Here is a 13,106-nt window from a genome sequence, read left to right on the forward strand (position 1 = left end):
CTATTTTTAATAAGAACAATGCTTAAGGAAAAGAAAATTCCTAAAAAACCTCTTCAATCAGTTGGAGAAGAGAAAAGGGAAATTCCCTCTTGTGGTAAGGAGAGGTAACAAGCTACTCCTCCATAACAAATCCAGCTTGATCTGCTTTAACCTTCTTTTGTTGGAGGAGGGAGATGTGCCACCAGGCACCATTTCATCCAAAAGTAAACATGAAAATATATCACAAAAAAATTGCATGCCAAAAAGTTCCTGTTTCTCTCATATGTAAGGGCAGAGGCAACAACAACTAGATCAGCTCTCAATTGCAATGCTGGAGACACCTCTGAGCAGGCAATGTCCAACTGCTTCTTTTCCAGAGCTTTGTGCTTGTTTTGCTCAATGATGCATGTCCAAGCTTTCAAATACTCAAGAGAAAATAAGAAATGCTAAAAATATTAGACATAGAATTTTATTTATTGACCTCCCACAAGCAAATGAAATGTTCCAAGGCAGAGGTAGCTGTCTGGATGAAAATCATCCAGCAGCCAGCTCGGGCCTTGTTCCCTGGCCTTCAGTTTACTATTAGAGATATAGCCCAAGGTCTTCTTTTTTCAAACTACTTGCCAACAACATGCAAGCTAGAAATTAGTATCAGATGAATGAAAGATCATGTAAACAATTTCAGAAACCAAGACTATTGAACCCATCATCGAGAATCATAAAACTCACAATAAAAACAAGACATAAAAGATTCTTTTTTATATTTTTAGAGTTAAGCTTTAACTTTAGGCAATGGTTTATTTGTCACTTGTTTTCTATTTCAATGTGAGCAATTAATTATGAGTGCAAAACCAGTAAGGATGACTGATTAAGCACAGTCAAACTGAAATACACAATTTGAATGTGCAACAATGCCAGTATTGTAAAAATATGATAGAATTTGAAACTTCACAATTTCATTTATACTGTCATTGCTATATTTGGATAATGAGAAAAATTGTGGAAACTATAAACAGAATTTTAAAATAATAAAAACATTGGAATTTACTCTTTAAGCTTCAGATTTCAGAGTATTTTAAATGGTTTTGTAACCACAATGAAAACTTTGCCTTGTGAATACATTTCCCAGAAAGAGTTTTGGTTTTCTTCTGTGTTCAAAAATCTCCAAATAAGCAGACACACTCTGCCTTGCAGCCCATCCCTTTGGTGAGAAAATGCACTCTTGGTATCCTGACTAACAAGTAATCGTCAATGTTCATGTGAAAAGATAAAACAAGACACTGAAATGCTCGTTTGGGTCAAAATGAGTTTATTTCCCAGGGCATAGGAAATCCCAGCTGAATTGGTTGCTGCAGTGACACAAGAAACATGCAAACTGTACCCTTGATTAGAATCTGGAAGAGAGAGATAAAAGGTTTATCTGTGTGACAAGAGCTGTTTGATGGACTATTAGATGACACTTTTCTATGTCTGCTTAAATCTCCCAGCTTCTGTTGCTGCTTTGTTACTAAAATAATAATAACAACAATCTTGTCTTTCAAGGAAGGCTTTCTGGCAAACGAAATTGATGCGAGCAAATATGCAAATATCACTAATATTTTGCTTCTAAACACATGCAAAGACATGCATGCGCATGTGTGATATTTAGGCACCATCACGAACTGTAACATGTAAACCTGTCCACGTGTCTTTGTTTTTCCCACACTCTATAATATATCAAAGTTTTCAAGTACTCATACGTGTTTGTAAGCTGGCATAGCTGTAGACAAACAAGCTATTACTGCATAAGCCTATGAACATAGATTGAGGTACAAATACATACATGCTATACCTATATATAACCAAATATAAATGTGTGTATTAATTCACAAATACCTCTATGTATACATATACATATGATCAGACTGCCTTGTTACTGCATATGTAGCATGTATATGTACTCATGTATATTTCTGCCTGTAATACACATACATGTATATTTTCATTTCTATAATATGTGTTCATTATATATACATATATATTAGATAATACATACATTGTGTGCATATATAAAAATATATCTACATACGTATGAAAACCTAAGTTTAAATGTAATTTGACATACTTTACCTCAATTTAATGCTTTGTCTTGGACAACAGGCACCATGATGACCTGATGCAATTCAGCTGTGTTCTCAGTGTGACTTCAGAGTAGGCATAGTCACACTGTGGTGGACTTGCACAAATCAGGTAGACGGTTCTAAATGAGGGATGAAGTGATAGAAGAAGAACTCTTGCAGAATGTGATAGGGACAAGGAGAAGTATATATATATATATAGGGACAAGGAGAAGTCCTTAATCAGGTCTCCCAAATTATCATATTATGTTTGTTTGTGCTCTCAGGTTGGACAAAAGGTGCTGCCTCTTCTGCTGAAGTTCCTTCAACTACTTCCTGTGCGTGCAATTATAATTCACTCCCACTCACTCTGCAGTTAGATGTGGAAGGGCCTACAAGGAAAGACCTTTGCTTCAGACAGCTTCATAAATTCCAGAGGAAAACAATCTTCCCAGAGGTTAACTTAGCCTTTGTTTTCCTTTAAAAACATAAATCCAGGGGAATTTCCCACACAAAGAAATGTCAGAGTTGAAGTTGCATATGGACATACTCCATATACTTCATTGCTAAGCATCTTCCAAAGCAGAATTAACCCCACAAACAGCTCTGAGGCATGTACTTTTTGCAAAATCTCATAACCAAATATATTTACAGGCTTCCCTTCACCCATTCTTCCCCAAGCTGCAGTTCACATCCTGTTCTTCAAGATTATGTTCCAGTACTTAATTAATAAGTGCACTAAGCATTTCTCGTTGCTGATTTCCTTCTGTTTTAGTGGTTGCCTCATGCTTGGACCAGAATGTGACAACTGAACAGACAGATGGAAAGTCAGCTTAGACCACCTATCTGATTCTTCAGTGAGCTGGAAATGACAGTGTCTTCCCAGCATAGCTAGCAGCAAACCAAAATTACTCCAGATCGCATCAAGAACAGTTTTACTTCCTAAGTAGGGTTATGACTCAGAGTCTTTTTGGATTTTGATAAAACTAATGATAACGATGACATTGCCTTTCTCATCTCTCCTTGTTTTCTGCCTCACCTGTCTACCAGATGTTGTCTTTCTCAGAAACAACCAGGTTGCCTGTTCATTCTGCTGCTTCATAGCCTCAGGTCAGCATGGTTTAACTTCCCAGATAGAGCTATCTGGCTGTAGTATCCAAGGATCTAATTCTCATTTGCTTCTGGTATATCAGGGAGATAATCACCAGCTAAGGGCCTGAGGGACAGCTGGTCCTGGTATGGCTTCAGCTGCTGCAGCTAAACAGGAACCAGATGGGAGGTACCAAGAACATATCTATGCTCTGCATACCCATCAGCAGCTGAAATCTATGTCTGTGTTACATTTCCTTGGTGGTTAGTGGAAGAAAATAGTCGCTTTTAGGGCAAAGTTCACCCTATCGTAAAATTGTCATGTAGAATAGGCCATAGGAACCATATCCCTTGACTATCGAGGGATCTCAGGAAGATTAGGTGGCGTGTAGATATTTAAAAATAAGTGAAGTGAACTTCCCCAGTAAATTGGAATCACAGGGCTTTTGTGTAGTCACAGCAGTAGAGAGCTGATGACCACAAATATGTTAATTTAGAATAATTTATCTGGGTTAGACTGCAAATTTCTGTCCAAGGTGCTCTGAAATTCTCAAAGCTACGTTTTGCACTGCTTATTTTCTAGAAGCATTATGAAGAGAATGATAATCTTAGAAAAGAGCAAGCCACAATGTTCCTTGAAGGTGAGTGATGTTTGTGCATGAGCTTTTTCTGTTTTTTTTTGTGCAACTTTATGATCTCTTAAATGTGTGCATATGTATATGTACATATATATATATGTATGAGAGACAACTAAGTAACTTAAAATGAAAATGCACCAGAATTGAACTAGCAGAAGTTATTCTACACACAGTGAGTCTGTTCTCCATGTCTATCTTAATCCATGCATTACAATTAAATCCACTTCTCTGCACCTGAGTCTATTCACTACATCAAAGCCATCCCACTAAAAGTACTTATTTCACAGTAATTCAGCTATTAATTGGCATTTTCTTCCCCTGCTCCCCCCATGCCAGCCCTCTTACTGTCCTCCTGGAATCATTTATCATGAGCCATGAAAACTCTCATGTCACCTTGTAGTGTGGAATAACTGGAAAGTGTGAATGGTGTTTGGAAGGACTCATTGTCTGATTTATGTTATGCTAAAAATAAGCACTTCTGCTCAGGCTCAGCCTCATAGCAATTTTCTTCATCTGCGGGCAGTGCAGTCACTGCTGACAAATTGTGCAGAAATGCAGACTCAGCAGGACCAGTTCTTCAATTCATACTGCTACTGATTTTTCTTTCTTTCTTTATTTTTGTACTTACTCTTGATTTACATCTGTTTAAGGGTAAGTGAATGAGATCTAATGACGACCAGTAAGGTTGCTTTTGATTTATATTGCTGACTGAGCATCAAGCAAAGTCCAACTGAGCTGTACTAGGTCTTAAAATATTCTGGGTATTAAAATTACAAAATTTGATTTTCTTTTTCTTTTAACTGGAACACAAACAGATATGAAAAGGGACTATAAAAATATTTTAAATGTTAAAAGGTGTCACTTGTTCTCATAGGATATAAATAATTGCAATGCACTATGTAGTCAAGAAAGCAAAATTACCTATGGCTTTAAAAATATTTTGCCTTATAAGCCAACTATCCCTCTGCACCAAAATATTTACAGTGTCACTGTTAAAAAATTGAGAGGCAACATACCCACTGGAAATGTCCAGAATACCTGGATATTGCAGTCTGAGACATGGAGCAGTGAAAATGGGAAGGACCTTGACATGAGTACTTGAAAATGCAGAGGCCACCGTGAAAGAGGTATGTAAAATGCTTCGAACTGCCATATAGTTTCTAACACTTGGACTCTGATATCGGTTGCAGGGTCAAAGAGTGGGAAAGCTGTGATTAGAGTTCATGGTTTCCACTCTTGGGGAATTCCAGTACTCGGAAATGAGACCCTGTTCTGATTCACAACATAGATTTTTTTTTTATTTTCCAAGGAACTGAAATGAAATAGTGAGGAAAAAAATGATATCAATCTAATCATTTAATGCTATTTCTACATTTTTTCCCTCTCTAAATAAATATTGTGTCAAATAAATATATTTTAAAGTTATTTGAAACACAGATATAATTGTTATAGTATTATACAATTGAATATATATATATTTTTCTTCTCGTAGAAATGGTAAAAAATTCATACAGTTTCATTCAAAGCTTCTATTTTGACTAGAGCATTTTATGATAGGGGAAGAATATGTTGAGGTTGAGGAATTTTAAGCTAACTTCAGCTTTGCCAGGAAAAAGCAGAGACTCGTGGGTTTCTGCAGAAGCGTAGTTTCTAAGGTATTCATTTGATCTGGACTTATTACCTATCGAATATAATAAAGGGAATTATGCTTTTAAAAGTGCTCAGAAAAAAAAAATCAGTGCTTTTAAGTAGTGGGTGTATCACTTTGGTCAAAGGTCCACCTTTTATTCGTGTACCTGTGGCTTTCTTCTGTAGCACATTAATGGTACTAGAGCTTTTATTATTTGCTTAAAGGGAGTTCTTTGTGTACTTTCATCTGTTCTCTAGGAAGCTGAAAGACAAAATTCCTGGACAGAATTATGCCATTGGTTCTAACAAGGTAAATGCAGAGAAACAGTAGCATAAGTGTAGAGTCACCTACTGGTGTAAAAGGAAAGCCAGCATCCTCCGTGATGGTATTGCGACACCAGCATGGACCTGCCTGTCCTGATCGCATGGGTTAACATCAAAACAGTGCCAGCCAACACAAATACCTCTCAGTGAGACATGAACACTGATAATTGTTTGTGGAATCTCTTGATTTGTTTGGTTCTGAAGAGAAGGATGTAGGTACTTTTGAAAATTGTATATAGGATGTGACTGGAGCTGTTTGTTTATCCATTGATTGGGAGTTGAGAGATTTTTTTTTTTTTTGGCTAAATTTCAGTGTAAACAGGTCATAATATGTGTTGCTTGTATGGAGAGAGCGTGGATCTCTGTCCCAAAGCTCACTATCAGACATTTTCATGTCCGTGGTGGAAAGCAGTAGTGTTCAGCTTCCAAGGAGGCTGATTTTGTCAAAGTCACATATTCCGGAGGAATCAAAAAAAAAAAAAATTTTTCAACACAAAATTTATTTGGCAACCTTCTGCCTCACCACTGACACTGATAGCAAAGCCAGGAGGAGCGCCTGTTTATGGTAAGCACTATTCAAGTGCCCAAGAAAGAATTATTTCTGTCCCTGAAGCTCTCACAACCTAACCAGATGGTTTGCAAAGGCAATATTGCTACCTGCCATTCACTGAACGAGGATAAATGCACACAAGAAATGTGTGACAGGCACAGTCAGATCTCCCTAATTCTGTGTTAGTAGTGAAACTGAAAGGCCTCTTTGCTTTCTGTTTAAGCTTAGTTGAAGTTTGTGCTGAATTGGGATCTAGGACTTCTTATCCAGAGACTTTGAACGGCCCCATGCTTCAGTTTCCCTATCAGCAGGGAGGGTAATAACATTATTTAAATCAGATTTTAATTTACATCAGGTTAGTCATTAAAATACTATAGAATTCTTTAGCATTCGTTAAAATGCTACAAGAGAACAAGATACATCCTGTTTTGATTACTCATGGTATAGGATTACTCACAGGGTAGGTTTTTCTCCTGATCAGATGCCCACTGTTCTTTTAACCAAAAGAATAACGTGACTAACAGAAAGTACTGTAATGTTGACAGTGAATACCAAATGCTTCTATTCCATGAATTCTTCTTCATATGTAAAAGAAATGACTGAATGACTTACTGCAAATGCTCATCTGAACTAAAGCGACTTAATGCAAAAGGGCACAAGCAGCAAATTAAGAGTGCACAGCAGATTTTGATCTCAGTTCAATGAGTTTTGCTTGGGCACAGGTCCATTGGCTTCTTCACCCATCCAAGTGAGACACAAATCAGGCTGACATACGTATGCATGTCTGATAAAAGTGCGCAGGGTTATGTCCATATTAGTCATGCGATAACAGGACAGATACATGTTAGGGTGGAACAGTGTTAGCAAATTATCTCACAAAAGGCTATTTGTCTTCCTTGGGATGTGTGCCACTGTTATAACGAGTCTGAATAAATCTACATTCCTGACTTCCTGTCATGGAGACTTAATCCAGCTCAGTCAGCGAAGGGATGCAGGCTACAATAAAATGCTTGGAGAAGGAAAAAGCTACAGTAGGCCTTGCGTTCTCCCTCCTGCTGATCCACAGTTCTGCTCTCAGGCCCACACAGTGGAGACAGTGAAGGAAAGGGCTCATCAAACATTGCAGCTGTGATGTGGCCAGCTGGCTTCCCTTCATAACCACTGGCCAGATGTTGAAACATAAGTGACACGTTTCTTATTCAAAAGTAATGGCCCAAACAGGCCGTGCTGTGATAGTAGCTATTTCTGTATTGACCAGCAGCCTTCAGCAAAGTGTAAATCCTTCCATTTTACCTGCTCCTCTATTAACTGTGGTAACATCGTGACATGCCAGAGCCCTCTGCACTACAGTTCCCCTCTCTGCGACACAAAGAGAATCATCACAGCAGAAACAGCAGGAATTTAAGCTCCCTGTTGGCTTTGCTTAAACCACCACTAATGTGCACTAGAAACACTCCTGTATTCTGTCTTTCATCAGTAAAGCAGCAGTATATGTTAACTCCTTAAACTTCAGAAAGATGTGCAAAGCTGGCCGGCCTACACCTTAAATTAACCAAGGATTTATAGGGAAGAGTGAGCAGAGAAAGAGAGAGCATTAGACTTACTGTCCCCTCCCCAAAACTCAGCAGAAAGGAGCAGGACATCCTGGATTGCATCTGTCTGTGCTCACAGTCTTTGCCTGTCTGCTGCTTTTGGGTTATGAGCTCTTTTGTAACCAGCCTCTGCCACGGAGGTATTTACAAAACAAATTTATAATCACGGGATCCCATTCTCAGCTACCAAATATTATTGCTATACTGACTCGAGGACAGCCAGCGATGGAAGAAAATAGCTCTGTTCGACTCCTCGCCCTGTTTGCTGGAGCAGGGCCTAAACCGTGAAGTTTACATATTGTTTAATACCGTGACCTCTGCGCACTTGCTAATCCCTCATCCACCACTCTGCAGCTTCTTTCTTGCCCTCAGCCTCCAGACTAATACCCAGAAAGATGCTTGGATTTCCAAAACTGCAAACCACGCAGTTGTCAAATTGGCAGGGGACATTTTGTGGACTCAGCACACCACCCTGTCATGACCAGGGCTGCAGGATCTCTCCTTCCTGTGGATAATCACATCTTCAAGTGCATCAAGCCCCTTCCAGCTGCAGCAGGATTTTGATGCCAGCAGAAAGATTGCTTCTCACTCTCAGGGCAAGCTGAAATACTGCAAGTGGGAAAAAGACTTTGGAGGCTATTACCTGGATAAATAATATTTCCCAAATCAATGTTTATATCCTTTAAATTACCAATTAATCCCCATTGTGATGCTTCTTAAATACTGTCAGATTTTATTATTGATGGTTTTGTACTCTGGGATATTTAATTTGTGTTACAAACTCAGGAATTTTCTCTTTTATTCGGGAATGCCCAGTGCTTCTTTGTTGCAGGCTCTGAGTACGAGCTTCCAGGCAAGCAGAGAAGCCATAAACCCACGGTGTTTCACTCCTCTACAGTACCTGTACACTGACATGCCCTTATCCTATGGCATACAGAAGGTGATTCATCCCACCGTTCTGGAGAGTTTAGCTGCTTTACATTTTTTCTGCATGCATGACAAGCAGTGATCAGGACGCAGCTGATGGTTTGAAAGTTCAAATCCAAGCTACATCTTAGCCATTGTTTGTATAACTGTACCTTAAAAATCAGTGTTTAGGAGACTGGAATGGGCTGCTCACACTTTCCTTCTCTTTAAAGTTTCTGGAAAAAAAAAAAATATATAGGGAGAGACTTGTATTAGCATGTCACTAAATCTGAACCAAAATTTCAGACCACACAAAGTGAATTGAAGAGGAAGACCTTTCCTGGAGGACAGTCACTGGGAGAGAAATCAAAGCAGGTAAGCGCATAGATCCCGTGTCAAAACGACTGTATATAGAAGTGACTTTTTCTAAAAATATGTGCCCAAAATAGAGCACCTGGCAGTGCTTGTCATGCAGTGTCACTGAGAAACACTGATTCAGCAGTTCTGCACAATGTGTAAGAGAAAACCCCTGTCACTGCTTCTATAATTAAGCTCACTGGAATACTTGATTATTAGGAAACACTGAAAATATGTGCATGCACATATTTAGTCCTAATGTAGAACCCTTTGCCTCAAAAAAAGTGCCTTTTTGCCCTTACATCTTAGAAAAAGTTTTCTCTCTTCTTAGAAACATAAGTTCTCCCCCCAGAAATTCTGTTGTTTAAACCTCAGTTTTCGTGAAACATAACAAAAAAATAATGACATTAATTTCAATGCTTTGAAATAGTTCAAAAGGAAATGTTTCATTTGGAAGCATCTTATTAAAAATCAAGCACCTCCCAACATAAACACTTTCCAGGGGGAAAAAAAATGACTCAGCCTCATACCATTCCTGGGAAAAAAAAAAGATATATAAAAATCTGAGTTTGTTTACTGACTGTCCTTGTGACTTTAAAAATAAAAAAATAAAAAAAATCCTATCAGTAGGAACAGCGCTAAATTGGTGTGCAGGAAATGAATAAATTTGATAAAAAATTACTGAGAGCAAAAAATACAGAAAAGGAGGGGGAGGCTTTGAAATTATATTATGTAAGGTGTTATGTTATGAAGAAATATTAAACAAAGGCCTTCCCTGAAACACAATCATGTCCATATTGAAATTAAGTACCTTTTAAATATAAGGCACATACTTCACAATACAGATTCTCCGAGGGCTTTGATTAAGAGGTGGCAGGAAAAAGCTTTTAATTAATATAATATGTTGATTTCTGTTTTAAAGCAGATTGTTCCAAGAGCTGCAATCACATAAGCAAGTTATTCTTCAATAAGTAAGAAGGAATTAGGAGCCAGAGCGAAGGTAAGTATGCAAGACTATTTAATTGTTGGCTTTTTTCTTTTTTCTTCAGTATTCTAATTGAGCCTGGAATTTGGATATTTCTGAATAGTTCTAACAGTTACAGGTTAGATCCTGTCTTGAATCCAGACCTTTTTTATGCCTCTCAGGCCAACATTTATTCTGTATAATGAAACAGAATTTTCTTGAGGAAGTAATACCTTCAAAAACCTTTGCTTCAAAAACAGGCTTTTGCCTTTGGCCTGAGGCATCATTTTTGGAGACCATGCCACTTGAAGCAAAGAAATGGCATCTAAACAGAGCTCTGAAAATCACAGTAACATTAAGTTTGTCTAATCAAGTGTTCTGATATAGGGAAATTTCTCTGGATCATAAGTTAACCAAACAGTTATTCAAATAGGTGTACAGTCTTTAACATGAATTCAAGATATTTGCTCCACTTACAACTCATGGCAATGCATTCCACAAGTTAATTATCTGCTGTCTTAAAAACAAACAAACAAACAGCAAACCAACCAACAACAAGAAAACAACAACATCCCCCTGCCCCTATCCCCCATTTAATCCATTTCACAGTAGCTATGTTGCTCATCAAATGCCTTAAACATTTAATATTTTGGAAAGGATATTAACTCAGGGCTTTTTAAAGCCAGAAAGATTTATTTTCTCATCTTTCTTGACCTCCTAAGTGACAGAGGTCATGGGACTTCTCTGAAGTAATTCCTGCATTAACTGTTCTATGTTGTTTTCAGTAGATCCAAAATTCACAGAGGACATCACTCTAGCTTTGAAAGTGGGCAGTGGTGGAGGGAGTTGTTCCATTATTTAATTACCCTCATTTGTTCCAGCCCATGTTTGTTTGGCTTCTAATTCCATCTTTTGGATCATGTTATACCTTTTTTTGGTAGAACAACTATCCCTCTCCTTGTCCATTGTTGATTTCTGTTCGAAGTGTAATATTTGTATGATTCAGATCCTGATTTGCCCTTTTAATTATTCAGCTCTCCTCTGCTCTTCGTATTATTAATATACTTTTATCAGCACTGACTTAAAATAAAATGTCAAATAATAATTTCAGGTCCACAGTGCTTAAAAAAAGAACTTTTTATTCAATGACCTTCTCCACTCACTTGTTCATTTCAGGGCTTCTGCACTGTCCCACATCAGAATTCTCTCCAAAGCTAAGGCATGGGGTGTTCCAGATACCACATCTCTTTCCCCAGGCAAGTTAATGGTTAACAAATACCAGTCCAACACAGATTTCTAAAATTTGTAATCCCTTCCTAATGGTGTTCTGTCAACCTCTGATGAACCTTGTTCTTGTGTTTGGATTATTGAACCTCCCTTGAAAGAGTATTGCTACTGCTTTCTGGAGACAGTGGGTCTGTTAGTGAGGGCAGAGGTATTTCCTGAAGATTAGCTGTCTCATCCTGATGGGGGTATTGCATGATTAAATTCATTTCAAGCAAGCCAGAAGAATTCTTTTTATCTGGAAACTTTGACCTCCTGTGTGAATTGGATCCTGAATGACTTCCCATTCAAACTAGGGAATAAAAGTTCTGCCAGAAAGGAGACCTAAGGAGGTACTGAGAAAGTCAAGAAAGGAGACATTCTCAGAGTATTGTGACTAAGTTAAACATAGTTTGGATTTCAGGTGGCCAGAACTTTTGCAACCAAAAATAGTCAATGTATTCCTCAGTATAAAGATGTCAGGAACTATCCCTAGGGTGTTGCATGTGGCTGTGGGACACCTTTGGTGTTTGCAGTCACTGAGATCCTGGCTGAGGTTTCAGGTTGCTCTCAAAAGAGTTCAAGGGGACAGACAGGACCAGTTTTAGGTCACTTGGTATTTTGAGACTGTGTCCTTGATGGCCCTTCACAGATAGGCTGAGGCCCGAGCTCTGTTATCCTCTCACTGTGTAAAATTTCATATCTGAACTTTAGTTTTTTTCTTTTTCCAGAAGAACAAAACTGAGAAATATAGCACTATAGATTAAAAGTGGTTATGAAAAGATGAAACAGCTTTCACATTCGTGATCATGTTATTTTTTTTAAATATATTATGCTAGATTTTTATTTTTTTTTCATTCTGACACATCTAGAATATAAAGATGACTTTAAAACACAAGTTTAAATATCCCAACAAAGTATGAATTGATGCTTTAAAAGAAGTCATGTCTCATTAGAAAACCCCATGCATCAGAGATATTGTCACTTAGATTATTTTAGAATATCCTAGGGAAATAAAAACTTGTGGTTTCTGTGACCTGTTACAGCAGATGGAAAGATAACAATTGTGACCAGACATTTTGGATATGAAAACACCTAAGAGAGCTGTTTTCATTCCTCTAGCAACTGACAGAAAAATGGTCAAGTCAGCTCTTCAGCATATCAATCTGCCTACAGATTTGGAAAATCACTTATGATCTGAAACTTAGCTAAAATAGAACAACACTAAACCTCACACATCTGCTAGTCAGCTCAACATAACCACATCACCAGCCCATGACAAGGATGTTCCTTAATTCTAGTTTCTTCTCCGTACTTTCAGGAACTAGAACCCCATCCAGCATTTTCTTACCTTTACCTGCTCTTGTCAGGGGTCCCACAGTAAGCCCATAGATGCTGAAAGGAGCTTGGTTGATGGGTTGAATGTTGGTTGCAGCAGATTATGTTACTCTTCCATTGGGAGAGAGGCAGAGGTGGTTGTCTTAACCAGAAGTAGAGGTAGGACAAAGTTAGGTGTTCACAAAGCATTCATCCTTGTCTGACTGGAATAAAAGACAACCTGAACCACCTTCTGCCTGTGCTGGTGGGTGGATATCTGTATGCTGGAGTGTGTGTGCCAAATGAGAGTGTGCCCTGCTGCAGCCATAGCCTCAGGAAAGCTAACATCTCTCCAGGGCTCTGCTTTCTCTCTACCTCATGAGAAGTGGCCGCACAGAATGG

The 13,106-nt window shown here is 38.3% G+C and overlaps 3 long non-coding RNA genes across 3 annotated transcripts; 2 read left to right on the top strand and 1 right to left on the bottom strand.

Annotated features, from left to right (window-relative positions):
• Nucleotides 1-1,271: 1,271 nt before the first annotated feature.
• Nucleotides 1,272-3,379, bottom strand: LOC106038709 (uncharacterized). The gene is made up of 3 exons (XR_010834255.1): nucleotides 3,115-3,379; nucleotides 2,089-2,218; nucleotides 1,272-1,373 (listed from the first exon to the last, which is right to left on the bottom strand). It is a non-coding gene; the product is annotated as an uncharacterized lncRNA (long non-coding RNA).
• Nucleotides 3,290-5,872, top strand: LOC106038710 (uncharacterized). Its single transcript, XR_010834250.1, has 3 exons — nucleotides 3,290-3,805; nucleotides 4,787-4,929; nucleotides 5,690-5,872. It is a non-coding gene; the product is annotated as an uncharacterized lncRNA (long non-coding RNA).
• Nucleotides 5,873-7,575: 1,703 nt separating this feature from the next.
• Nucleotides 7,576-11,935, top strand: LOC136791709 (uncharacterized). Its single transcript, XR_010834265.1, has 3 exons — nucleotides 7,576-9,178; nucleotides 10,086-10,160; nucleotides 11,301-11,935. It is a non-coding gene; the product is annotated as an uncharacterized lncRNA (long non-coding RNA).
• The last annotated feature ends 1,171 nt before the right edge of the window (nucleotides 11,936-13,106 follow it).

This window comes from Anser cygnoides, chromosome 1 (assembly GCF_040182565.1).
Source record: "Anser cygnoides isolate HZ-2024a breed goose chromosome 1, Taihu_goose_T2T_genome, whole genome shotgun sequence".
NCBI classification, from domain to species: Eukaryota; Metazoa; Chordata; class Aves; order Anseriformes; family Anatidae; genus Anser; species Anser cygnoides.